At 35.1% G+C, this 26,014-nt stretch overlaps 1 pseudogene; it reads left to right on the forward strand.

Moving 5' to 3' along the window:
• Positions 1–11,779: 11,779 nt before the first annotated feature.
• On the forward strand, positions 11,780–13,654 carry LOC116156561 (60 kDa heat shock protein, mitochondrial-like; annotated as a pseudogene).
• The last annotated feature ends 12,360 nt before the right edge of the window (positions 13,655–26,014 follow it).

Here is a 26,014-nt window from a genome sequence, read left to right on the forward strand (position 1 = left end):
TTCCTTGAGACATGGGAATTTGATGTTATGATTAACAATCTGCAATCATTCTCACCATCTTATTTAACTACCCTTTCCTTTAAACCAACTTAAGTCTTATTTTCCCCTCACTTTGTCTTTTCTCTTGATTAATACCCAATCCCTATGGGGACACAATCCCAAAGTACTCTGCTTATAAAGCTTCCAAATTATCACATGTAATTTTAATTATGATTAACTACCATGGGTAAAACATTCATTACAAAGGGAATATAATAATCCAATTACACTTACAAAACTCTTTTTGGCTTAGGTATTTACCTGTCACCCTGGATTTTATTTCTAAAGCCAAGTTACCTAGCAAAATACTCCTAAGTAATTTCAGCAATTTTCTGTGAACATGAGAGAACTAAGAAACTCCTAACACCAGCTCTCTAATCTGCTGCTTATTCTCTATCCCCAGCTGCCCTTTAATCATTTACAATTAATATAATTACGTGTTTATTGTGAATATATATGAAGAACTACAAATATAATAAATGTTACATTTGAAGGTGAAGGGGGAAAAATCATCTCTTGGAAATTTTCAAAGTAATTATTTAAGAATTATTTTCACAGCTGTTAGACCCTTAAGTGTGATGTAGCTAGAAAATAAGCAGATTTGGGGGAGAGACTTATTGATGAGAACTCTTGGATATGAGCTCTCGCAGTCTGTGAGCACTGCTGAGAGGTGAAGTCTGCCCATCCCCAGAAGGGTGGTGAAATGATGTCCTGGGAGCCCTTTGTAGGGGAAGACAAAGAGAACTTGGCCCTGTCTCAGGCTAGCACAAGGTCAAGTGCACTGTGGCAGCCTGACAGAAACAGCTGCATGAGGCAGGCTTGCATTTCCAGTATTCATAAACATGAGGCTTATGTCAGGATTTCCTATAAACCAGATTCAGCCACACAGGAGAGAAAGAAACTGTGTGTGTATAGGTTGGAGTTTCCCATCACCCCTTCTTCAGGTTGGATTCATTTGCAGAACAACTCACAGAACTCAGAGAAACATTTTACTTACTGGATTACCAGTTTATTATAAAAGTATATAACAAGAGAAAGGACAAAAAAAAATCACATGATTATCTCAATAGATGCAGAAAAAGCATTTGATAAAATTGAACACCCATTTATGATAAAAACTTTTACCGAAGTGGGTATAGAGGGAATATATTGTGACATAATAAAAGCTATTTATGACAAATCTACAGCCAGCATAGTACTCAATGGTGAAAAGCTGAAAGCTTCCCCCCTAAAATCTGGAACAAAACAAGGATGTCCACTCTCACCACTTCTATTCAATACAGTATTGGAAGTCCTAGACATAGCTATTAGACAAAGAGAAGAAATAAAAGGGATCCAAATTGGAAGAGAAGAGGTAAAACTGTCTATATGCAGATGATATACTATTATATATAGAAAACCCTAAAGAATTCACACAAAAACTACTAGAGATAATTCAGCAAGGTAGCAGTATACAAGATTAACATACAAAAATCAGTGATAATTCTTTACACTAACAATGAAATATCAGAAAAGGAATATAAAGAAACAATCCCTTTTAAGAATTGCATCCAAAAGGATAAAATACTTAGGAATAAATCTGACCAAGGAAGTGAAAGACCTATATGCAGAGAACTATAAGACACCGACTAAGGAAATGGAAAGATATTCCATGTTCTTGGATTAGAAGAATTAATATTGCTAAAATGGCCATAATACTGAAAGCAACCTATAGCAATCAATCCCTATAAAATCACCCAGGACATTTTTCACAGAACTAGAACAAATAATCCCAAATTTATATGGAATCACAAAAGACCCAGAACTGCCAAAGCATTACTGAAGAAAAAGAATGAAGCTGGAGGAATAACCCTCCCAGACTTCAGACAATACTAGAGCTACAGTAATCAAACCACCATTGTATTGGTACAAAAACAGACATATGGATCAACAGAACAGAACAGAGAGCCCAGAAATAAACCCACAGACTTTTGGTCAATTAGTCTTTGACAAAGGAGGCAAGAACATACAATGGAGTAAAGACAGTCTCTTCAGCAAATTGGGAAACTGCTGTTGGGATTAAAAAAATAAAAAACCAAATTTATCTACAAAACAGAAACAGACTCATAGACATAGAAAACAAACTACAGTCACCAGGGGGAAAGGGGTGGGGAGGGATAAACTGGGAGTTTGATTTGCAGATACTAACTAATATACATAAAATTGATAAACAACAAGTTTATACTGTATAGCACAGGGTACTATATTCAATATTTTGTAGTAATTTTGGTTAAGAATATGAAAATGAATATATGTTCCTATGTGACAGAAGTATTGTGCTGTACACCAAAAACTGACACAATATTCTAAACTGACTATACTTCAATAAAAATAATTAAAAAAAAAAAAAGGTGTAACTCAGGAACAGCCAGATGCAAGACATGCATAGGATAAGGTATGTGGGAAAGACCACAGAGCTTCCATGATCTCTGGGAGCACCATTTTCCCAGCATCCCCACATGGTCACCAATCCAGAAGCTCTCTGAACCCTAACATTTTGGGTTCTTATGGGGACTTTATTACATAGGCATACTTGATTAAATCATTGACTCTTAGTGACTGGTTAAATCTGCAGCCCGTCTCTCCTCCTCAGAGCGCAGGGGGTGGACTGAAATTTCCACCCCCTAATTATATGGTTGGCTCCCCTAGCAACCAGCCCCCTTCCTTAGGATGCCCCTTAGCATCCTTAGGTGCTTTCCAAAAGTCACCCCATTAACATAAACTCAGGAGTTGTTGAAAGGGGTTTGTTACGAATATCAAGACACTTTTATTACTCTTATTAGGAAATTCTTATGGTTTTAAGGAGCTCTGTGCCACAAATAGAGATAAAGACCAAATACATATTTCTTATAAATCATATAATCACGATGTATAATCTATCAGATAATGGAGGAATTCTAGCAGAAAAGAACTGGGGTGACCCAGAATTCCTAAAGACTGTGGTAAATTTTATCTACCTAGATCATAGAAATTATAGAACAAAAGGGCCTAAAAGGGACTCTTTAATTGGCCCAAGAAAGACTTCTTCCCAAAGTTAGCTTTATGCCTCTGTCTCAGAGTGAGAAGCTAGCTTCCAGTGGGAAATCCTTTCCTATTCTCTTCTACTTCTTTCCCAAGTCTCCTGGAGAGAAACTGGCTAATGAGATTAGAGACTGGGAGAAGGAGGGAGGAAGAGGAGAAGCACAATACAAAGAGACAAAAATCAACCCATTGGCCCTCATTCCGACAAAGGCTTCTATTGACAGCAAGCTTGAGCTAGTTGAGAGACCTGCCATTAAAACAAATTCAGAGTTTAGATTAATAATTTGTACTCAAAATTCCAACTTCTTAACTGAGATTATGTTTGTAATTTTTAGAAAAGCCACTGTTAGTCTGGGCACTTAAAAAAGCAGACACCAAGATTTTAAATATATGTGTATTTATTTATATATATAATTATTATGTATTGTTATATAAATTATTATTTATTCTTATTTAAAAAATTAAACTATTATTTTTATATATATATATAGGCAAACTCCTATGAAGAAAAAGAGCTTGGAGCCAGAGGAGATCCTTCAGACTTGGAAGCAAGCCATATGCCTGTCTCCCTGAAGGAGACATAGGAAAGCATCTCAGACCACAGACCTCTCTTAAGAAACTTTTCTCCAGGTTGACTGAGAATCTTTGAGTAAAAGTTGCCCATTAGAGGAGCCCTATATCTTGCATAAATTACCCTTTTTTAGTACACCTGCTGTATGTAATCATTGACTATGAGTAGCCCGTGTGATTCAGTATTGTATCCAAAAGGGCTACAGCTGGTGGCCATCAGAAAATTAAGCTGCTTGCCACAATAAGATACCTGAATGACACATTCTTATGACATCAAAGTCATATACTTGCTTGAATTTTCACCCAGGGCACAGGAAATGACTCATTAAATAGATGTTAAAAAAAAATCATAAGAGGTAAAACAATAACAGTATTTTTAGTATATCAAAAGACATGTAATTCAAATACCTGTGGTTTAGATAGGCCACTCATGGTCCTGATGGAGGGGCAGGAAAAGGATCGGTTGGGGCGTGCTGAGCTTCAGAGGCGGCTCAGAGAATGGCAGAATCAGGCCCAAGTCGCTGCACCCCGACCACTCCTCCCAAAAGAAACTCACGGGTTATCTAGAGAGATCAGAGGAAATCCTGGGGCGAGAAAACACCTACGTGCCCCCACCCCCACCCGACCCCCGGTGCCAGAATCTCCTCCTATCTTGCAAACACTAATCCTCCAAGACTACTGTTTCCCCTTATCCCCTCTACAATTCCACATTCAGACTCACAGCGCAGCAGCTCCTGGCCCGGACGCCCAGTCAGGTGCGAGGGAAGGGCTGCGGCACACAGGCCGCAGAGTGAGAGGCTGCGCCAGAGGCTGGCGAAGAAGTGGACTGCGCATGTGCAGGTTGCAAATCTCGCGCCTTTCGGGAGCCGGAAGTGCCCGAGGCAGGAACAGAGGCTTCCAGAGGCTTCCAGAGGCCGCCGTCCCTCGTCAGCAGAGGTGCATGGCTGCGGCAACCCGGAGGTGCTCTGGGAAACATACTTGGGGCCGAATGTCTGGGGCTGAACGTCCGTCCTAGCAGTTGTGAGGTAGGAGACCATCGCTGCCTGTTCCTTAAGTCTTTTCTCTCAAGAGCGGCTTCAGGGTAATAGTCTCGCTTTCTGGCCTAGCTCGCGTACAGACACCCTGCTCTGTGGGAGCTGGCTCCTTCGCCTTTTATTTTTACTTTTTGGCTTTTAAAACTTTATTCAGTTAGAAACCTTTATTAGAGACACTGCTGTATTCCGGGGTAGGTGGTGGCCTTGACTTTCAGAGCGGCTCTGATCTTACCCCTTCCCCGGGCAAAACAAACCAGACATTTCACTCCCCAGCAAAGGGATGCGGGCTGAAAGTCAATGCCAGACAATGGAGGGGGCCTTGGACCTCCGAGTACTCACCCCAGATGGAAAGATTGGGTCACTCCAATGCAAGATGAGAGTTTGGGTCTCTAGGTTCCCCTCTCCTTGGAAGAGGAGTGGGGAAGTCTCAGGGATTCTTTGAGGGAGGGGGAAGCAAGCACCCATCTCTCCATCTGCATGTAGGAAAATGGGACAGAGGCCCAATCCTACCAGGAGGCTGGGCTGGGACAGGGGATAGGAGACAGCTGTCTGGCATGGGTTCCCTCAAGCCAAGGTGGGAATGAGGCCACTTTAGGAGGGTGGGAATTTGGGGAGTTTTGTTTTAAGGCTTCTGATTGTTTTCCAATTTGTGGAGTGAGCTTAGGATGGGGGCTGTGAGTGGCCTGCCCTCCCTCCCAGTATCATTCCTCATCAAAGTTCTGATTCAGGAGGAAGTTGCAGCCAGTGTCTCTGGTTGGTTGGTTTTGTTTTATTTTTTGCTTTTTGTTTTTCCACAAGCAAAGTAGTTCTGGATCACCAGGTTCTCTGGGAAGCCCAGGGCTTTCAACTTGCCTATAGCTTCTTTCTCCTACATTGTCACTTGGATGGAGTTCATCTTCCCGGCCTCCTCACTTATGGACCCATTTCATGCTCCACATCCCAGATATCCACCAGCTCCAGGGGGCTTATTTCAATATCTGGATGATTTTCTCCTATTGCTGACTAGTTTGCTGCAAAAGCTGAGGGTTCTCCTGTCTCATTAAATGAAGGGCTGTACATAGACTTTAACTAACTTTTGACATCCTACAGCAAAAATCAATTTCATATTGTAGAGGGGCAAGAATTTTTTTATTTACTTATCTACGTTGGCAGATACAGGATGATATTAGTGGGTAATATTTTATCTACACATTATAAAAATATTCTGACTGAAATTTTATGTGCAACGGTTGGACCTAAGCACTAGGGAGGCAGCAATGAACAACAAGAAAAGGAAAACAAAAATTTCTGCCCTCCTATTATGCTTAAATTTGATTGGGAATAAAAAACAAAAATTAAAATTATGGAAAAAGTACTTTGATGTAATTAAATATATATGTACATATACTTTACATACATAAACACACACTTAAATACATATGTAAAATTTTGACATTTTGGGCTCTGGGAAACAAACTTTAATGTCATTAGATAGTTATTGGAAAAACACAAAACATTTACACAATGCTTAATTAGGAAAATAGATTTTACTATAGCATAGGGCAGATAAAACTATTTTAATTTTTTAATTGAACTATAATTGATCTGCAATACTGTGTTAGTTCCAGGTGCACCACATAGTGATTTGATATTTCTACACATTACTAAATGATCATTATGATAACTCTGGTTACCATTTGTCACTGTACAAACATATTACAGTATCATTGACCATATTCCCCATCCTGTACCCTGCATCCGTGTGACTCATTTTTTTGTAACTGGAAGTTTGTACCTCTTAATCCCCCTCACCATTTTGCTCATCCTCTCATCCACCCTCACCTCTGGCAAACACCAGCTCTGTGAATATCTATGAGTGTTTCTGTTACATTTGTTCCTCTGTTTTATTTTTCAGATTCCACATATAAATGAAATCATATGGAATTTGTCTTTGTCTGAATTATTTCACTTAGTATAATACCCTCTAGGTCCTTCCATGTTGTCACAGTTGTCAAGATTTCATTCCTTTTTATGTCTCATATTTCATTGTAGATATATACCACATCTTCTTTATCCATTTATCTGTTGATGGGTAGTTGGATTGCTTTCACATCTTGCTTTTTTAAATAATGCTGCAACAAAATAGGGATGTATGTATCTTTTCTAATTAATGTTTTTGTTTTCTTCAAATACTCAAATGGAATGGTTGGATCATATGATAGTTGTACTTTTAATTTCTTAAGGCATCTGTTTTCCATAGTGACTGCATGTGTTTACATTCCCTTTTCTCTACAACCATGCCCAGGCTTCTTGTTCTCTGTCTTTTTGCTAATAGCCATTCTGACGTGTCAGAGGTGGTAGCTCATTGTTGTTTAGATTTGCATTTCCCTGCTGGTTGTGATGTTGAGCCTCTTTTTCACCTTCCTGTTGGTCACCTGTATGTCTTCTTTGGAAAAATGTCCTCTGTCCCTTTTTTAATTGTTTGGTTTTTTTTTTTTTTTTGATATTGTATGAGTTCTTTGGGTATTTTGGATATTTACTTCTTATCAGATGTGATGCATTATTTGCAGATATCTTGTCCCATTCAGCCAGCAGCCTTTTCATTTTGTTGATAGTATTTTCTGTATGCAGAAGATTTTTAGTTTGATGTATTCTCATTTTTGATTTTTGCTTTTGTTTCTCTTGCCTGAGGAAACAGATTTAAAAAAATGTTGCTAAGACTCCTGTCAAAGAGCTTACTACCTATGATTCTTCTAGAAATTTTTTATGGTCTCAGGTCTTGCATTTAACTCTTCAGTCCATTTTAAGTATATTTTTGTATGTATATGAGAAACTAGTCCAGTTTGATTCTTTTGTATGTAACTATCCAGTTTTCCCAACTCCATTTATTAAAGTCATCTCTTTTCCCTAGGGTATATCCTTGTCTCCTGTGTTGTAGATTAATTGACCGTATGCTTGTGGATTTATTTCTGGGCTCTCTGTTCTGTTCCCTTGATATGTGTCTGTTTGTATGCCAACACCATAGTGTTTTTTTGTTTGTTTGTTTGTTTAAATTGAATTACAGTCAGTTACAGTGTGTCAGTTTCTGGTATACAGCACAATGTCACATTCATGCATATGCATACATATATTAATTCTCTTGTTCCATGCTACTTTGATTATTGTGGCTTCATAGTATGGTTTGAATCAAGGAACATAATACCTCCAGCTTTGTTTCTCTTTCTCAAGAATGTTTTGGTTATTCAAGGTATTTTGTGTTTCCATACAAATTTTTTAATTATTTGTTCTAATTCTGTGAAAAATGCCATTGTATTTTGATAGGAGTTTCGTTGACTTTGTATACTACCTTGGGTAGTATGGTCATTTTAACAACATTAATTGTTCCAGTCTATGAACTGGGTACATCTTTCCATTTATTTATGTTATCTTTAATTTCTTTCATGAATGTTTTATAGTTTTCTGAATACAGGTGCATTATCTTCTTAGATTTATTGTTTTTGCTGCAATTGCAAAAGAGACTGTTTTCTTAATTTTGTTTTCTGATCATTTGTTACTAGTATAAAGAAATGCAACAGATTTTTATATATTAATTTTTTATCCTACAACTTTACTGAATTTATGTTTTAGTTCTAATAGCTTTTTGGCAGCATCTTTAGATTTTTTTATGTATAGTATCATGTCATTGGCAAATGGTAACAGTTTTACTTCTTCATTTTCATTTTGGAAGCCTTGTCTCCTTTTTCCCCCAGTCTGATTGCTATGACTAATATGTCTAATACTGTGTTGAATAAAAGTAGTAATAGTGAGCATCCTCGTCCTGTTACTGATCTTAGAGAAAAAGCTTTCAGCTTTTCATCATTGAGTATGGTGTTAGCTGTGGGCTTGCCGTATTTGGCCTTTACTGTATTGAGGTGTAGTCCCTCTGTAGCCACTTTGCTGAGTTTTTATTGTTAATGGATGTTGAATTTTGTCAAAAGTTTTTCTGTGTCTATTGAGATGATCATAATGTATTTATTCCTCAGTTTGTCTATGGGATGTATCACATTGACTGATTTGCAAATAGTGACCCATCCTTGGGTCCCTGGGATGAATCCTACTTGGTCATGGTATATGATCCTTTTATTGTACTGTTGAATTTGACTTCCTTAATTTTTTTTGAGGATTTTGCATCTATATTAATCAGTGATACTGGTCTGTAATTTTCTTTTCTGTGTATGGTGTGTTTGGTTTTGGGATTAGGGTGATGCTGGCCTTGTAAAATGAGTTTGCAAGTGTTTCTTCCTCTTCAGTTTTTTGAAATGATTTTAGAAGGCTATGTATTAACTCTCCTTTGTGTTTTTGGTAGAATTTACTATAAAGGTATCTGATCCTTTCAGTCCTGGGCTTTTGTTTGTTGGGAGTTTTTTTCTGTTTGTTTTTTGTTTATTATTACTGATTCAATTTCATTATTTGTAAATGGTCTGTTCATATTTCTTTCTGATTTCAGATGTGGGAGATTTTATGTTTCTAGGGACTTACTCATTTCTGCCAGGTTGTTCATTTTATTGACATATAATTGTAGTAATCTCATCTAATCCTTTGTATTTTATTTCTGATTTTATTTCTTTGGGCCCTCTCTCTTTTCATCATGATAAGTCTGCCAAAGGTTTATCAATTTTGTTCATTTTTCAAAGAACCATCTCTTACTTTCATTGATCTTTACTACTACCTGTTTAGTCTCTATTTCATTTACTTCTGTTCTGATTTTTATTATTTCTTTCCTTCTACTAACTTTAGGTTTTGATTATTCTTCATTTTCTAGTTCCTTCAGGTGTATAGTTAGGTTGTTGAAAATTTTTCTTGTTTCCAGAGGCAAGCTCATATGTCTATACACTTACCTCTCGGAACTGCTTTTGTTGCATCCCACAGACTGTGGATCATTGTGTTTTTATTTTCATTTGTCTCCAAGCATTTTTTTTTTTCATTTCCTCTTTGATTTCTTCAGTGACCCATTGGTTGTTTAGTAGCATATTGTAGCATATTGTTTAGCCTCCACATGTTTGTGCTTTTTGCAGGTTTTTTTTTTTCTTGTAGTTGATTTCTGGTCTCATACTCTTGTGATCTGAAAAGATACTTGATATGAATTCAGTCTGCTTAGGTGACTTCCACTACTCTGTCTTCTAGTTTGCTGATCTACTCTTCTGTATCATGTAGTCTGCTATTGATTTGTTACAGTGCATTTTTTTTATTTCAGTTTTTGTAGTCTTCAGCTCTGTTTGGTTCTTTTTTATATTTTCTACCTCTTTGTTAAACTCAGAGTGTTCATCCATTTTTTTCTCCTGAGCTCACTGAGCAACTTTATAATCAATAACTTGAATTCCTTATTGGGTAGACTGCTTATCTCTACCTTCACTTAGCTCTTTTTCAGGAGTCTTACTGTGTTCCTTGTGAAAATGTTCTTCAGTCACCTCATTTGCCTGATACCTGTTTTTATTTCTACAGATTAGGTAGGTCAGTTATGTTTCTTGATCTTGGAGAAGTAGCCTTATGCAGGAGACATCCTGTGGGCCCCAGCATGCTCCCGTCTGGTCACAGGAGCTTTATGCTGAAGCGATGCTCCATATGTGGGCTGCATGAGCCCTTCTGTTACAGAGTTGACTGCTGTGAGTATGCTGGTAGCGGGAACTGTCCTTTCATCAAGTTGTCTGCAGCCTGCAGGTAGATGGGGCTGCATCATGGGGCACTGCTTGTTGGGTTCTGGGGTCCTGATGCCAGCCTGTTTGTGGGTAGGGACTAGGCCCACACATGAATGGCTGCTTTACCTAAAATGTCCTAGGACTGGAGCTGACTGGCTGGTGTGTTGGTAAGCCCCTACTGCTAACTCCATAGTGGCACTTGGCAGCATGAGTGTCCCCTTGGTAGAACAAGCTCCCCAAAATGGCTTCTACCAGCATCTGTGTCCCAGGGGTTCTCTTTTGCATCCTACTTCTCTGGGAGGCTCTCCATCATCAGCAGGTGGGTCTGACCCAGTGTCCTTTTAAATTACTTCTGTGCTGGGTCTTGGAGCATGTGAGACTTTTCCTGAGCCCTTTAAGTCTGAAGTTTCTGTTTTCTACAGCTTTCTGTAGAAGCCTTTACACAAGCCCCAGTGGCCTTCAAAGCCAGATGTTCTGCTGGCTCATCTTTCCGGTTCAGGTTCCTGCAGCAGGGAGCCTTGGACCCCATGCTTCTTGGGGAGAACCTCTGCAGTTGTGATTATCCTCCCATTTGTGGGTCTCCTACCCAGGGATGTGAGTCTTGACTATAACACTTCTCTGCCTTTCCTTCTTGTCTCATTGTGGTTCTTTATTTATAAATTTAGTTGTGGAAAATGTTTTCTGCTTGTTTTCAAGTCCTTCTCATCAACAGTCACTCTGCAAATAGTTGTCATATTGATGTGCCCATAGAAGGAAATGAGCTCTGGGTCTCCCTACTTTGCCATTTTGGCCATGCCCTCATTCCAAAGCCTTTTTAAATTAATACACTTCTTAACAGCATTTGTTTGAAAACATATCACATGTTTTTCTTCCATGGGAAATAAAGTTTATTGAAACAAAATTAATTGTTAATTGCAATATATTGTTTGATAAAAAATGCAAAGGCTCTCTTAAGGCTGTTGAACAAGGATATTGCTCAGTCACTCAAAAGCATTAGTCTGGGTTAAGGCCTGAGGAACTCTTTGATTAGTGAATTTAACAAATTTTGTTTGAGTGAGTTTATGTCTTAAGTTTTGAATGTGCAGAAGGTTCTTTGCTCTATTTTTAAATTAAGTCAATTTCAACTCAGTTCTTAGAGAACTTAGAGTAGATAAAAAATTGACTGCTTGATAAGTCAGATATAATACCTAAAATATAACTTTCACATTTTATTTGTAGGCTTCAGGAGTTCTTAATTTGCAACTACAAATTTTGATTCTGTTTTACTCAATAGAAAATTGTGTTCAAATGTATCTGTTCTAAGAGCATGAAGTAGTTTCTATAACATAAATGTGAGATGAATTTTACCCCTTTAGGCATTCCATTCAAGTGTGTTCAAATTTAAATTTGTTTACCTCAGGATTAAATGAATAACAAGGGAAAGGAATTTAGTTTTTCCTCACTCACCACAGATGCCCTGCTGCTGCCTGGCAGAAATGTTTCAATTACTGACAGTCCTTCCCCAGATAAAACCAATGTCCAAGGCACTGGCTTCTCATCACACTTAGACTTATGCCAAATATGTAAACTTGGTTGCAGATTTCTATTCTTAATGCTTCACGCTGTACACCTTTTAGCTGATGCTGTAGCTGTTACTGTGGGCCAAAGGGAAATGCAGTGATTGTTGAACAGAGCTTGGGAAGTCCCAAAATAACAAGAGATGATGTGACCATTGCAAAATCCACTGATTTAAAAGATAAATACAAAAATATTAGCACTAAACTTGTTTAAGATGTTGCCAACAGCATAAATGAAGAGGATGGGAATGATATGCTACTGCTGCTGTGCTGGCAAGTTTTATTGCCAAAGAAGGCTTTTAGAAGATTAACCAAGATGCTAATCTAGTGAAAATCAGGAGATGTGTGATGGTATCTGGTGATGTTGTAATTGGTGAACTTGGGAGGTAGTCTAAACCTGTGGCAACCCTTGAAGAAATTGCTCACGTTGTTGGGAGTTTTGCAAATGGAGACAAATGCTACATCATATCTGATGCAATAAAAAAGGTTAGAAGAAAGAGTGTCATCACAGTAAAGAATGGAAAAACATTTAATGATGAATTAGAAATTACTGAGGGCATGAATTTTATTGAGGTTATATTTCTCTATACTGTATTGATACATCAAAATGTCAGAAATGTGAATTACAAGATGCCTATGCTTTGTTGAATGAAAGAAAATTTCTTCTTTTCAGTTTATTATATCTGCTCTTAACTTGCCTATGCTCACTGTAAGCCCTTGATCATAATTGCTAAAGATGTTGATGGAGAATGTCTAGATACACTTGTTTTGAGTAGGCTAAAAGTTGGTCTTCAAGTTATAGCAGTTAAAGCTCTTGGTTTTGGTGACCAAGAAGCATATTAAATAGAAAGAAGCATATTAAAATCTTAGCTATTATTCTGATAGTGCCGTGTTTGAAAAAGAAGGATTGACTCTAAATCTTGAAGTTGTTAAGCCTCTAGACTTAGGAGAAGTTGGGGAGGTCATTGTGACCAAAGGTGATGCCATGCTCTTGAAAGAAAAAGGTGACAAAGTTCAAACTGCAAAACATATTTAAGAGATCATTGAGCTATTATATATTACAACCAGTAAATGTGAAAAGATAAAGTGAAATGATCATCTGATAGAACTCAGGTGGAGTAATTTTGCTGAAAGTTGGTTGAGACAGATGATGTTGAAGTGAATAAAAAGAGTTACAGGTGCTCTCAGTGTTACATGAGCTGCTGTTGAGGAACGCATTGTTCTGGAAGGTGTTTGTGCTCTGCTTCAGTGCATTCCAGCCTTGGACTCAATAACTCAAGCTAAGGCAGATCAAAAATTGATATGGAAATTATTAAAAGAACACTCAAAATTCCTGCAATGACCATTACTAAGAATTCAGATATTGAAGGATCAGTGATAGCTGAGAAAATTAGGCAAAGCTCCTCAGGAGTTGGTTACAGCAGTACACTTGTAGATTATGTGAATTTGATGATAAAGGAATCAAAGATCCAATGAAGGTTGTAAGAAGTACTTTATTGGATGATGCTGGAAAGGCCTCCTGGTTAATTATAGCGGAAGATGTAGTCACAGGAAGTTCTAAAGAGAAGGACCCTCTAATGGGTAGAATGATGAAACGGGAGTTGGTATGGGAGGTAGCATGTTATATTTCTGAAATAGTGCTTAACCATTGTTACTGAGTTGTGAAGGAAGCTCAAGGCAGCGTTCCTCACCAATAACTTCAGAGAAGTCAGTTGAAGGAAATGAAGGAAGAAAAGGTGGCTTATTGTATAAGGAAATAACTATAACCATCAGTTACTAGTTTCAGTGGAAAACATATAATGGTTTACTGCTGCCACTGCCCATGCCTACAGATAATTTATCTTGTTTTTCATATGTGAAAGACAAAAGAGTAAAAAGACATTTGTACATTCCCAGTAACAGTGCAAGAGCCATGTCCCAGTGAACTGCCTTCAACCTAAATCACTGAGGAATTTTTATTACTATTCTGTTAAAACTAGAATTTTAGTACCTGTCAACATCAGATAGGAAGTTAGGAAGCAGTCTTACTGTGGGGAATAAAAATAATTGTGTACAATGCAGAGAAATAGTTAATTATGTGACAACCTTTCTGTAATAAAAACTGTTTAAAGTTAAAAAGGTAAAATTAGTTTTATTTGTGACAAAAAAATCATACTAAATTTTGGCATAACCATAAATATTTCTACAATAAATGTGACTTTTATTAGGAAATGAAGTAAGTATTCCTGATAATTAAAATTATGGACAACATGGAAATAGTTACAATATATTTTGGTAGGTAAAAGACTGGTAAATTATTTCTATGTATGGTAATTGTTTCTAGCAAATAATATGTTGCTCATATCGATTACTAATGTGAAATATAGAAGTCTTTTTCTCATATTTAGACCGAAAACTTCATGAAGAAATGAAGCTACATATACACAATCTTCAGTACAATTAATCTACATATACTAAAAATGTGAAACTCTACATTAACCATTTTAATACTTTTAATGCCTTAGGGCCATTTAATCCCTATTATGCCAGTGGGAAAATTAAAATACAATGTTATCAATTATAGAAGAATTCAGTTTCTTTTGACTGAAGGACCACATTTCTGCCACATTCTGCCACAGGTCTTTATTCTTTTTAATCAATTTTAGTATAGTATAATTTTTCCTACAATAACTATTTCAGAAGCATAGTATCAGGGAAAGCAGTACTCCAGAGTTAAAGAAGATATAGTCTTTACCTTCCATCTTGAGAAAATAAGAAATGTATACAGAAAAGTTTAATGATAGTTTACTAAATGCTATATGTGAAGAAACTATAATGAGAACATAAGGAAGGGAAAGACTGAATCTGACTGAAGGTTGGGAATTGGATTATTCTGGTCTCTTTTGGTGAATTCAAATTATTTTAAAGAAAAAAATACTTTTGGCTCATATAACTAGAAAGATAAAAGAAGCAGAATAAGTCTAGACAAGGATGGATCAAGAAATGTAAAATAGTGAAGACTATCTCAGCTCAGACTTATTGCCTTATTGTCAAGCAGCTTATTGCCAGGTAACTGGAAAAGTGTATCTCGAAGCTTGCTATCTCAGAGTTTTGTTATGGTCGAAAAATCGACAGTATAAATAGCATGTGTATAAGAAAATATGGAAAACACTTAAGCAGTAGTTGCAAATTAAAGAACTGGTATGTATATAGTCAGATGGGCAGTCTGACAAGGTTAAGTTATTGAAGTTGGCTAAGTTGAATTCTGGAGTCAGTCGGCATTGGTTTACATTTTACATTTGTGTTCCTAGCTACTTTATTTTCGGTGAATCTCTTAGCCTCTCTCAGTCTGATTCTCCACGCCTTAGCAAGGACAGGTCTTGTCAAATAATAAAGGGTCAGATACTCTATATGAATGTTATTGTCATGATCATTTATTATAGAGACATTGCTTGAGGAAATAGGTCTTTTACTTTGTCTGAAGGATTGCAGAGATGGAAATTAGAATCCAAGAGGAGAGATTATCTTTATTTCCATAAAGATACACAATAAGCTGTAAAACACTTTATTTCCATAAACTTTCCATTGACATTCACCCTCATGTCTACCTAACCACCAGCGTTTGAATCCCATACATGTCAGTGCATCATTCCACTCAGCACATATGCATGAGGTTATTTCAGTCCAATCTAAAAAATATATTTTGAACACACCTCTCTTTGCTATTCAAGAGACTTGTTTACATTCAATATTTCCAGTTTTCCTCCTTCCACTGTGTTTTAATCCCACTATAACATTATTGTAATGTCTTATGCTCATGTATAATCTATAATATCTTAAACCTTTGGTAGTGGAAATTTGAGGGTATGAGTATATTCAGCTTTGTTAAATATTGCCAAATAGTTCTTCAAAGTAGTTTTGACAATTTACATTTCAATATTAGTGGATTATGGATTCTAATATTCTATATCCATGACTGCATGTGATACTGTTAAATGTTTTTTGTTTTTTTTGTGTGTGATGTTTGTTGTTTGTATGTGTGTTTATATAGGTGTGTTTATTTTTGATCACAATAATAGAATGATAATGCATAATTTTGAGGTTTTGCTGATTACTAGTGTAATTGAAAATAATGTTATATAATTAGTGTATTGATTTTTATTTTACTTTTATTGTTTTTTATTGAATTATATAAAATACCTTCTTAAGTTTTGGATATTAATTGTTGGTTACATGCACTCAAACATGTTTTCTGTCTGTAACATGTTCTTTCTATCACACTTTTTGATACAAAGACAATTTTTATATAAAGATATCAAATATATTATTTTCCCATGATGTCTTATTTAAGAAGCCATCTCTCCAGTGAGGTCATAAAGTTATTCTTATACGAATGCTTCTAAAGCTTTTCAACTTTTAACTTATGTAATAAATATTTTAATCCATCTAATGCTGATTTTAATGTGGAATTTAGTTTACATTCCCTTTTGTCCAGTTAAGTAATTTTTGAGAAACCGTTTATTGACTAGTCCATCCTTTCTCCATTAAACAGGAGTGTGACTTCGGTCATATATCCAGTGCCAATTTATTTTTCCACTCTATTTTATCCTGTTGACTTATTTTTTATACCTGGACCAACTCTACATGGTCTGATACATTACAATTTTAACTAGCAATAAATGATCCAATGTGAAGGAAAAAAACATCTTTTAAAGACTGAAGAATAAATAGAGCTTCAGAGAACTTTTAGAAAATACCAGATGTACCAAAATATGTGTGACAGGCATCTGAGAGGACTGGGAAAAAAGGAGTAGAAAAATAATGTGATAAAAATGATTAAAATTTCCCAAATTTTATGAAAAACATTAGTCGGCATATCCAAGAAGCTTGATAAATTCTAAACAGGATAAATACAAAGAATCCACACCTAGAAATTTATGGTCAAACTGTTGAAAGCCAAAAGTGAAAATTTTAAATGCAGCAAGAGCAAAATGGTTCATACACAGGAAATCAGTACTATTGAAGGCTGTTTTATATTAGAAATAATGGCAGGCAAAAGGCTGTGGAAGAATGTACTCACATTATAGAAAGAAAAAAAAAGGTCTTCCTAATTTCTGGATATGGTGGATATGTTTGTTATGTTGATTGGGGTGATGGTTTCATGTATGTTTCAAAATCATCAAATTGTCTACTTTAAATATATGCAGGTCCTTGTGTATCAATTATATATCGATAAGGCTGTTAAAATAATACTTCCCATATGAAAGTGAAATAAAGACCAGATAAACAAAAATTGTGAAAATTTGTTGCTAACAGACCCACCTTACAAGAAATACTAAAAATACCTTAGGTTGAAATGAAGTAATATCATGCCATGTTATAAAGAACAACAGAAATGTTAAATATGTAGATTACTTATGTCTAGGGGAGGTTGTCTAAGTCTGGTAGTAGAAGATTAAAATAATTTTTAATTGAGGTATAGTTGATTTACAATATAAGTTTCAGGTATACAAAATAGTGATTCACAATTTTTGAAGGTTATATTCCCTTTATAGTTATTATAAACTATTGGCTATATTCCCTTTGCTGTACATTATATCCTTGTAGCTTATTTATCTTATACATAGTTCATATCACTTAATCCTTTACTCCTGTCTTGTCCCTCTCCCCACTGGTGACAACTTGTTCATTCTCTATATCTGAGACTCTGTTTCTCTTACACTATGTTCACTGGTTTGTTTTATTTGTAGATTCTGTATGTAAGTGATAATATACAGTATTTTTTTCTGACTTATTTAAGCATAATACCCTCCACATCCATCTATTGTTGTTGCAAATGGAAAACTTCATTCTTTTTTTGTGGCTGAGTAGTAGTCCATGGCATATATGTATGTAACTGTGTGTGTGTGTGTGTGTGTGTGTATACTACACATATACCACTACTTCTTTATCCATTCATCTGCTGATGGACACGTAGGTTGCTTCCATATCTTAGCTATTGTAAATAATGCTGCTATGAACATTAAGGTGCATACATCTTTTTGGATTAATGTTTTCATTTTCTTCAGATACATAGCCACGAGTGGAATTGTTGGATCATATTGTAGTTTCATTTTTGCTTTTTTAGAGTAACTTCCATACTGTTTTCCACAGTGGCTGCACCGATTTACATTCCCATCAACAGTGTACAAAAGTTTAAGAACGGAGTAATTTTGAATGAACACGAAGGCAACTCTCTGGGGTGATGGTAATAATTTAAAATTAGATTGTTGTGAATTGCACACCCATATAAATTTTCTAAAATCATTGAATTGTATACTTAAATGGGTGATAAATTTTATGATATTAAATTCTACCTAAATCAGTTTAAAAAAAATCAGTGTAATCTATCATATTTAACAGAATAAATAAGCAAAACCAAGTGATCATACTACTGTATGTTTAAAAGCATTTGAAATAACTCAGTATGCATTAATGATAAAATTTCTCAGCATTTTAAGGAGAGAAGGAAACATCCTTAACCTGACAGTATCGACAAACTCACTGTTGGCCTCATATTTAGAGAAAGTTTAGATGATTTCTTTGTGATTAGAAACAAGTCATGGATATCTGTTTCATTCTCCCCATCTAAGATTTCACTGGAAGTCCTAGACAATGCAGTAAGCAAGAAAAATAAAGTGCATATGGATTTGAAAAAAATTGTTTATAATCACAAAAGAAATGGTTATTTACATAGAAAATGCCAAGGGCTGTACCTAAAAGATTCTAGGAATAAAAAGAAAATTGACCAAGATAACAATATACAAGATCAATATACAAAATTGATTATTTTTCTTCTATTAACTAACAATGACCAATTAAAAGCTGAAATAAAAATTACCTTTAAATTGCTCCCAGAATTAGCAATTTTGGGTCCAAAGTCTAATGTAGTATGTGAAGGATTTGTATGTTGAAAACTACACAGAACTGATAAAAGAAAAAGAATATATAAATAAGTGGAGAGATAAAACATATTCATGGATTTGAAGACTCAGTATAATTAAGATTTTAGTTCCCTCAAATTGTCCTATAAATTTAAGAAATCTCAGTCAATTTCCAGCAGGAGTTTTTGGGATATCTCTATGTTGGGTCTATCTTGCTTATGGAATGCAAAGTTACTGGATTAGGCAAAATGATTTTGAAAAAGAACAAAGCTGCAAGTCTCTATCTGGTTTTAAGTAAACTATATTAAGCTACAGTAATTAAACTACTATAATCTTTGTGAAAGGATAGACATACAGATGTGTAAAATAGAATACAGAAATAGATGCACATAAACATAGTCAATTGATTTTGACAAAGGTACTTCAATGGAAAAAGAATATCTTTGCAATAAACAAAGACTATAACAACTGAATATCAATATGCAAAAAGCAAAAGTTGATCTTGCCTTTGCAAAGGAGGAAAAATCTTTTCCTCTACCTATCTTAGGTTATCCAGTAGTGGCCCTGTAAAGGAGACTGGCCAGAAAAACAGGTTAATGAGAGAAAAACAAACAAGTTTAATAACATGTGCATAGCACTTACAAATGGGAGTACTCAGAGATGAGTAACTCAAATTGGTAAGAACTTGGGTTTATATATCATCTAGGCTAAAACAAAGGAAAAGGAATTTGGGGTTTCTGGGCAGGGGAAGCAAGTTATGAAAAAAATAGTAAACATGGGTTGTTTAGTTAGGTTTGCTTTGCAGCTTTAAGTCAATGTTTTCTCCATTAATAAGAATTGTTAAGAGTCTTCCTCTTCCTGGTAGACATTTCTAAAGAAATGGAAATTTACTTTATAAATGTAAATTTCCTTAAAAAATGAGAACTTGTGCTCAGATTTTAGAGCTTTTCCTGTGTCTCTTGGTTCTCAGTGGCCTTTGGCTCAAAATAATCCCAATGTCAAGGAGGCATATGTTGGGGTAGGATAGTCTGGTACCTCTCATTTTATACTTTATACAAAAATTAATTCAAAATGAGTAGTAAATCTAAATGTAAGAGTAAAACTAATATTTTTAGACAAAAACTGAAAAGAAAAATTTCAGGGCCACAGATTAACTCAACTGTTCTTTGTTAAATCATCAAAAGCATGGTTCATAAAAGAAAATCTTGATAATTAGGCTTCATCAAATTTTTAAAAATTGCTCTGAGAAAAATAACTGTTAGGAGAGTAAAGATGCAAACTAAAGATAGAAGAAACTATTTTCTCCATATCTGTTGAAAGACAATGTTAAAGTATTTGAATGAATTTGAATATTTGAATGATAGTTTATCACTGAAGATATACCAATGGCAAATATGCACAATAAAAGATGCTCAACATCATTAGGCATTGGAAAACTAAAATAAAACCCCAGTGAGAAACCACTGCACATCTATTAAAGTGAATACATATTTTTAAAATGACAATAGTAAGTGCTGAGGACCTGAGCAGATGTAAATTATGCACTGCTGGAGGGAATGTAAAACAATATTTCTTATAAATTAAACATACTCTTACCATATGACCCAGCAGTTCCATTCTTAGTTATATATTCAGAGAAATAAATACTGCTGTTGACAAAATAACCTGCATGTGACTGTTTGTAGCAGAATAATTTATAGTTGTTGAAATCTAGAAACAGATGTCCTACGGGTGTACATTCATACAATGGCACACTACTCAGCAATAAAAAGAACTTGTAGCAATGCAGAGGAGTCTCAAATGTATTGTGTCCTGAAAGAATTAAAATTCGAGATTACTGTCATACTGTATGATTTCATGTGCGTGACCTTCTAGAAAAGTAAAAACAATTAGTAGTAGCCATGGGTTGAGACGTGGAGAGGATTTGAGTAAAATCGGAGTTTTTTTTTGTTTTGTTTTGTTTTTCAGTTAGGAAACTTCTGTATCCTAGTCATGGTTGTGATTACATGACTATGAATTTCTCACAGTTCACTGACTAGAACCATCATTTAATTACTTCTTTATATATAGCTGATGTAACTAAATTATTCTTAGTTATTCCAAAAATTTGTAATTACGCTGATCAGAGTCTCAGGCAATAAGCCAGATTGATTATGTAGATAGGGGATCATTACCTAGAAGCTTGTCCAGAAGCAGAAAAGATATGCTCCAAGTAGGTCACAGGTATGGCAAACATAAGTGATAGGTTCATCAACCTGGAACTGACTGGCTGATGGGAGTCAATCCAGAATGACTAAACAAACACAGGGGCTTGGATTTAAATGTCAACACAGTTGACTAAAATATTTCAAGTTTAAGAAGGCACAGAGGAGATTCCAAGAGTGAAAAACTTAGGATGAGCAATAGATAAGAAAAAGGAGCATAGCAGAAAAAGAGGAGATGAAGAGTATATTCATACAATTCTATACCAAATTTGTTTGAGTGTGTCAGTGTTGCATTAGTCTTATATATCTCCAGTTTCTTTGATTGAGAATCCTAAAGATTATCATCAGGTCTCTAATACTCACTGTATCTGTGCCTTCCTTGTCTGTAATGAGTTGGTAGAGTGGCACTAAGAGTTCTATGCTTCTATGCCACCAACAGGAGCAATATTAATCTTTCTCAGCTGTGTGCTGCAAAAAGTAAAATTTCAAAATGTGTAACTCTATTTCAGTTTGCAAGGAAAGCAGTATGTTTGCAGATTTGTACTTGTTTCTGTTGTTTACATAATTTGGGAATCTTTGAAAAAATGATTATAAAAGAACACTTTTAAGTGTTTTTAAGTAGAATAAAAAATTTAGGTAAGCTTGTGACCTGAATTTATTTATTTATCTATTTTTTACTTACTTTCTGGGATGTTAAATACTTCTCCCAGTTTAATATAATAACATTTCTTAAGTATATTTAAAGATCAAACCAGATTACAGAATGCTTTTTAAAATGTGCATTGGCATTTTTACCAAATGATGGCATGACAAAGGATATTGAATGCTTTTAAAAACATTAATTTCAAAGACACAAGTGCCTGTATTCATTAAGATATTATTTGGTATCAATTTAAGTTAACATATTTTTAATCTTTAAGGCAGTCTTTTTTTAATCACGTTTGGAATTAAAGGAAATGCTCACAAAATATGAAATATACTGTAGTTGATCAAGAAAAATCATTAAAATATTTATATAAATGATTAGTTTAAAATATTAAAGCATAGACTTGCAATTATCTCATTTGGTGACAAACCACATCTGGTTTATTTTTATCTGCTTTGATCACTTACTGTAATTGGTGATAATATTGATTTTAATTAAACAGACCATTTCAAAATTTTATGTATACAGTTATAATTTCTCTAATAAAAATCATAACCTTATATACTTCATACTTATGAAAGGATTTTCTTAATGTTATAATAATTTTAAAACACATGCAATCCACCATTAAAAAAACAGCATTTTTCTCAAGCATTTCACAATCCAGCTAAGAGCACAAAGCTAGGTCTTTACTAATTTGAACATTACTAGAATGAAAACACATTTATTCAGATAAGAATAAATGAAACTCAGGATGATTATTTTAGGATATACAATAGTGATGTAATAATTTACTGTAGAGATGAAATGCTTATGAAGCTGTCGGTTCATTATTCTATCAGAGATTGAAAGGGTAATGGCTGTTGAAATTCCTTCTACATGTCATTATATTCTAACTGCAGATATTTCAAACCATTTACAGTCTGTTGACTCCATTGTTTCATTCATTAAATTCACTCTAAGCTCTTCAGCTTACAGAAGTAATTCCTTTGTATGTGCCCATGCAAAGTTCTAGGTTCTTTTCTGTGTTGTTCTCTTACATTTTTTATTGGTCTTGACCCCCATCCTTCTATCCCAAAATACAGTTAATCAGTGGGTACCAAATAGAAGAAGTAAATAGGGAACACTTTGTGGATCTTTATTGTAGTAAAGCAAATGTTTAGAATAAAAGAAAAGTAGAAAAGAGCAGAATTGAAAAGACAAGTATCAATGTTACTAGGAAACTGAAGTTTCCACAGTCTGATTTTGCTGATTTGTAGACAACAACAGTTTTGAAGCAAAATATTTATTAAAGAAATGCAGTTGGAGAGTAATTCTGTAAACTACATCTAAAACTAGCTGTCTTTAAGCCAGACATCTGTAGTCATGTCATGTTCCAATAAAAATGAAAAGTAAATGCTTCTTTTAGAACATTCCTATTAAGTAACTGAGCCTCATTGTTCTCCATAATCTTATATCCTTCCACTTCACACATTTTATGTTAATGTCTATTCTCTGTAAGGATATAAGTTTGAAACCCTTGCAAAACGTATCAATTCATTGAAAGGAACATGATCATGCATGAGCTGTGAGAAAAGTCATTTTCTTCCCTTATAATCTTAGCTCTTGCTTACAGTTAAAATGGCAATAATTTTAGTTACCCTGTAATTAATATTTCACATTACTTAATCCTCTCACTTACTTTTTTCTAACAGCATTGTATATAAAGTGTTAATAAATGCTCCTTTTCCAGATGAAGGTAGAAAAGGATCAGAGGGATTACATGACATTTCTAAGGTCACACAGCTATATTTCAGGAACTCTGACTTTCTAAGACTGAACAATAGGATGAAGACTCTATACTAAAATGATAAACACTACATCAAATGTAACCTCACTAATGCTGTGTTAAAATTATTCTTTCCTATGACTATATAATTCACCTATTATGGGGTAGTTTTTTTTAAAATTTTTTATTGATTTATAATCATTTTACAATGTTGTGTCAAATTCCAGAGTTCAGCACAATTTTTCAGTTATTCATGGACATATACACACTCATTGTCACATTTTTTTCTCTGTGAGTTATCATAACATTTTGTGTATATTTCCCTGTGCTATACAGTGTAGTCTATTCTACAATTTTGAAATCCCAGTCTATCCCTTCCCACCCTCCACCCCCTTGGTAACCACAAGTCTGTATTCTCTGTCTGTGAGTCTATTTCTGTCCTTTATTTATACTTTGTTTTTGTTTGTTTGTTTGTTTTTGTTTTTGTTTTTTAGATTCCAAATATGAGCGATCTCATATGGTATTTTTCTTTCTCATTCTGGCTTACTTCACTTAGAATGACATTCTCCAGGAGCATCCATGTTGCTGCAAATGGCATTATGTTGTCGGTTTTTATAGCTGAGTAGTATTCTATTGTATAAATATACCACATCTTCTTTATCCAGTCACCTGTTGATGGACATTTAGGCTGTTTCCATGTTTTGGCTATTGTAAATAGTGCTGCTATGAACATTGTGGTGCAGGTGTCATTCTGAAGTAGATTTCCTTCTGGATACAAGCCCAGGAGTGGGATTCCTGGGTCATATGGTAAGTCTATTCCTAGTCATTTGAGGAATCTCCACACTGTTTTCCATAGTGGCTGCACCAAACTGCATTCCCACCAGCAGTGTAGGAGGGTTCCCCTTTCTCCACAGCCTCTCCAGCATTTGTCATTTGTGGATTTTTGAATGACGGCCATTCTGACTGGTGTGAGGTGATACCTCTTTGTGGTTTTGATTTGCATTTCTCTGATAATTAGTGATATTGAGCATTTTTTCATGTGCTTTTTGATCATTTGCATGTCTTCCTTGGAGAATTGCTTGATTAGGTCTTCTGCCCATTTTTGGATTGGGTTGTTTATTTTTTTCTTATTGAGTCATATGAGCGGCTTATATATTCTGGAGATCAAGCCTTTGTCGGTTTCACTAGCAAAAATTTTCTCCCATTCCGTAGGTTTTCTTCTTGTTTTATTTCTGGTTTCCTTTGCTGTGCAGAAACTTGTAAGTTTCATTAGGTCCCATTTGTTTATTCTTGCTTTTATTTCTTCTAGGAGAAAACTTTTGAAATGTATGTCAGATAATGTTTTGCCTATGTTTTCCTCTAGGAGGTTTATTGTATCTTGACTTATGTTTAAGTCTTTAACCCATTTTGAGTTGATTTTTGTATATGGTGTAAGGGAGTGTTCTAGCTTCATTGTTTTACATGCTGCTGTCCAGTTTTCCCAACACCATTTGCTGAAGAGACTTTCTTTATTCCAATGTATATTCTTGCCTCCTTTGTCAAAGATGAGTTGACCAAAAGTTTGTGGGTTCATTTCTGGGCTCTCTGTTCTGTTCCATTGGTCTATATGTCTGTTTTGGTACCAATACCATGCTGTCTTGATGACTGTAGCTCTATAGTATTGTCTGAAGTCTGGGAGAGTTATTCCTCCAGCCTCTTTCTTTCTCTTCAGTAATGCTTTGGCAATTCTAGGTCTTTGATGGTTCCATATGAATTTTATTATGATTTTTTCTAGTTCTGTGAAATATGTCCTGTGTAATTGGATAGGGATTGCATTAAATCTGTAGATTGCCTTGGGCAGTGTGACCATTTTAACAATACTGATTCTTCCAATCCAAGAGCATGGAATACCTTTCCATTTTTTAAAGTCTTCTTTAATTTCCTTCATCAATGGTTTATAGCTTTCTGTGTATAATTCTTTCACCTCCTTGGTTAGATTTATTCACAGATATTTTATTACTTTGGGTGCTATTTTAAAGGGGATTGTTTCTTTACTTTCTTCTTCTATTGATTTATCGTTAGTGTAAAGAAATGCAACTGATTTTTGAACGTTAATTTTGTAACCTGCTACCTTGCTGAATTCTTCAATCAGCTCTAGTAGCTTTTGTGTGGACCTTTTAGGGTTTTCTATATATAGTAACATGTCATTGGCATGTAATGACACTTTTACCTCTTCTTTTCCAATTTGGATCCCTTTTATTTCTTTCTCTTGCCTGACTGCTGTGTCTAGGACTTCCAGGACTATGTTGAATAGGAGTGGTGATAGTGGTCATCCTTGTCTTGTCCCAGATTTTAGTGGGAAGCTTTTGAGTTTTTCACCGTTGAGTGCTATGCTGGCTGTAGGTTTGTCATATATAGCTTTTATTATATTGAGATATGTTCCCTCTATACCCACTTTGGCAAGAGTTTTTATCATAAATGGGTGTTGAATTTTATCAAATGCTTTTTCTGAATCGATTGAGATGATCATGTGGTTTTTGTCCTTTCTCTTGTTGATGTGATGTATTACACTGATTGATTTGCGTATGTTGAACCAGCCTTG

The sequence above is a fragment of the Camelus dromedarius genome, chromosome 25 (assembly GCF_036321535.1).
Source record: "Camelus dromedarius isolate mCamDro1 chromosome 25, mCamDro1.pat, whole genome shotgun sequence".
In the NCBI taxonomy this organism is placed as follows: Eukaryota; Metazoa; Chordata; class Mammalia; order Artiodactyla; family Camelidae; genus Camelus; species Camelus dromedarius.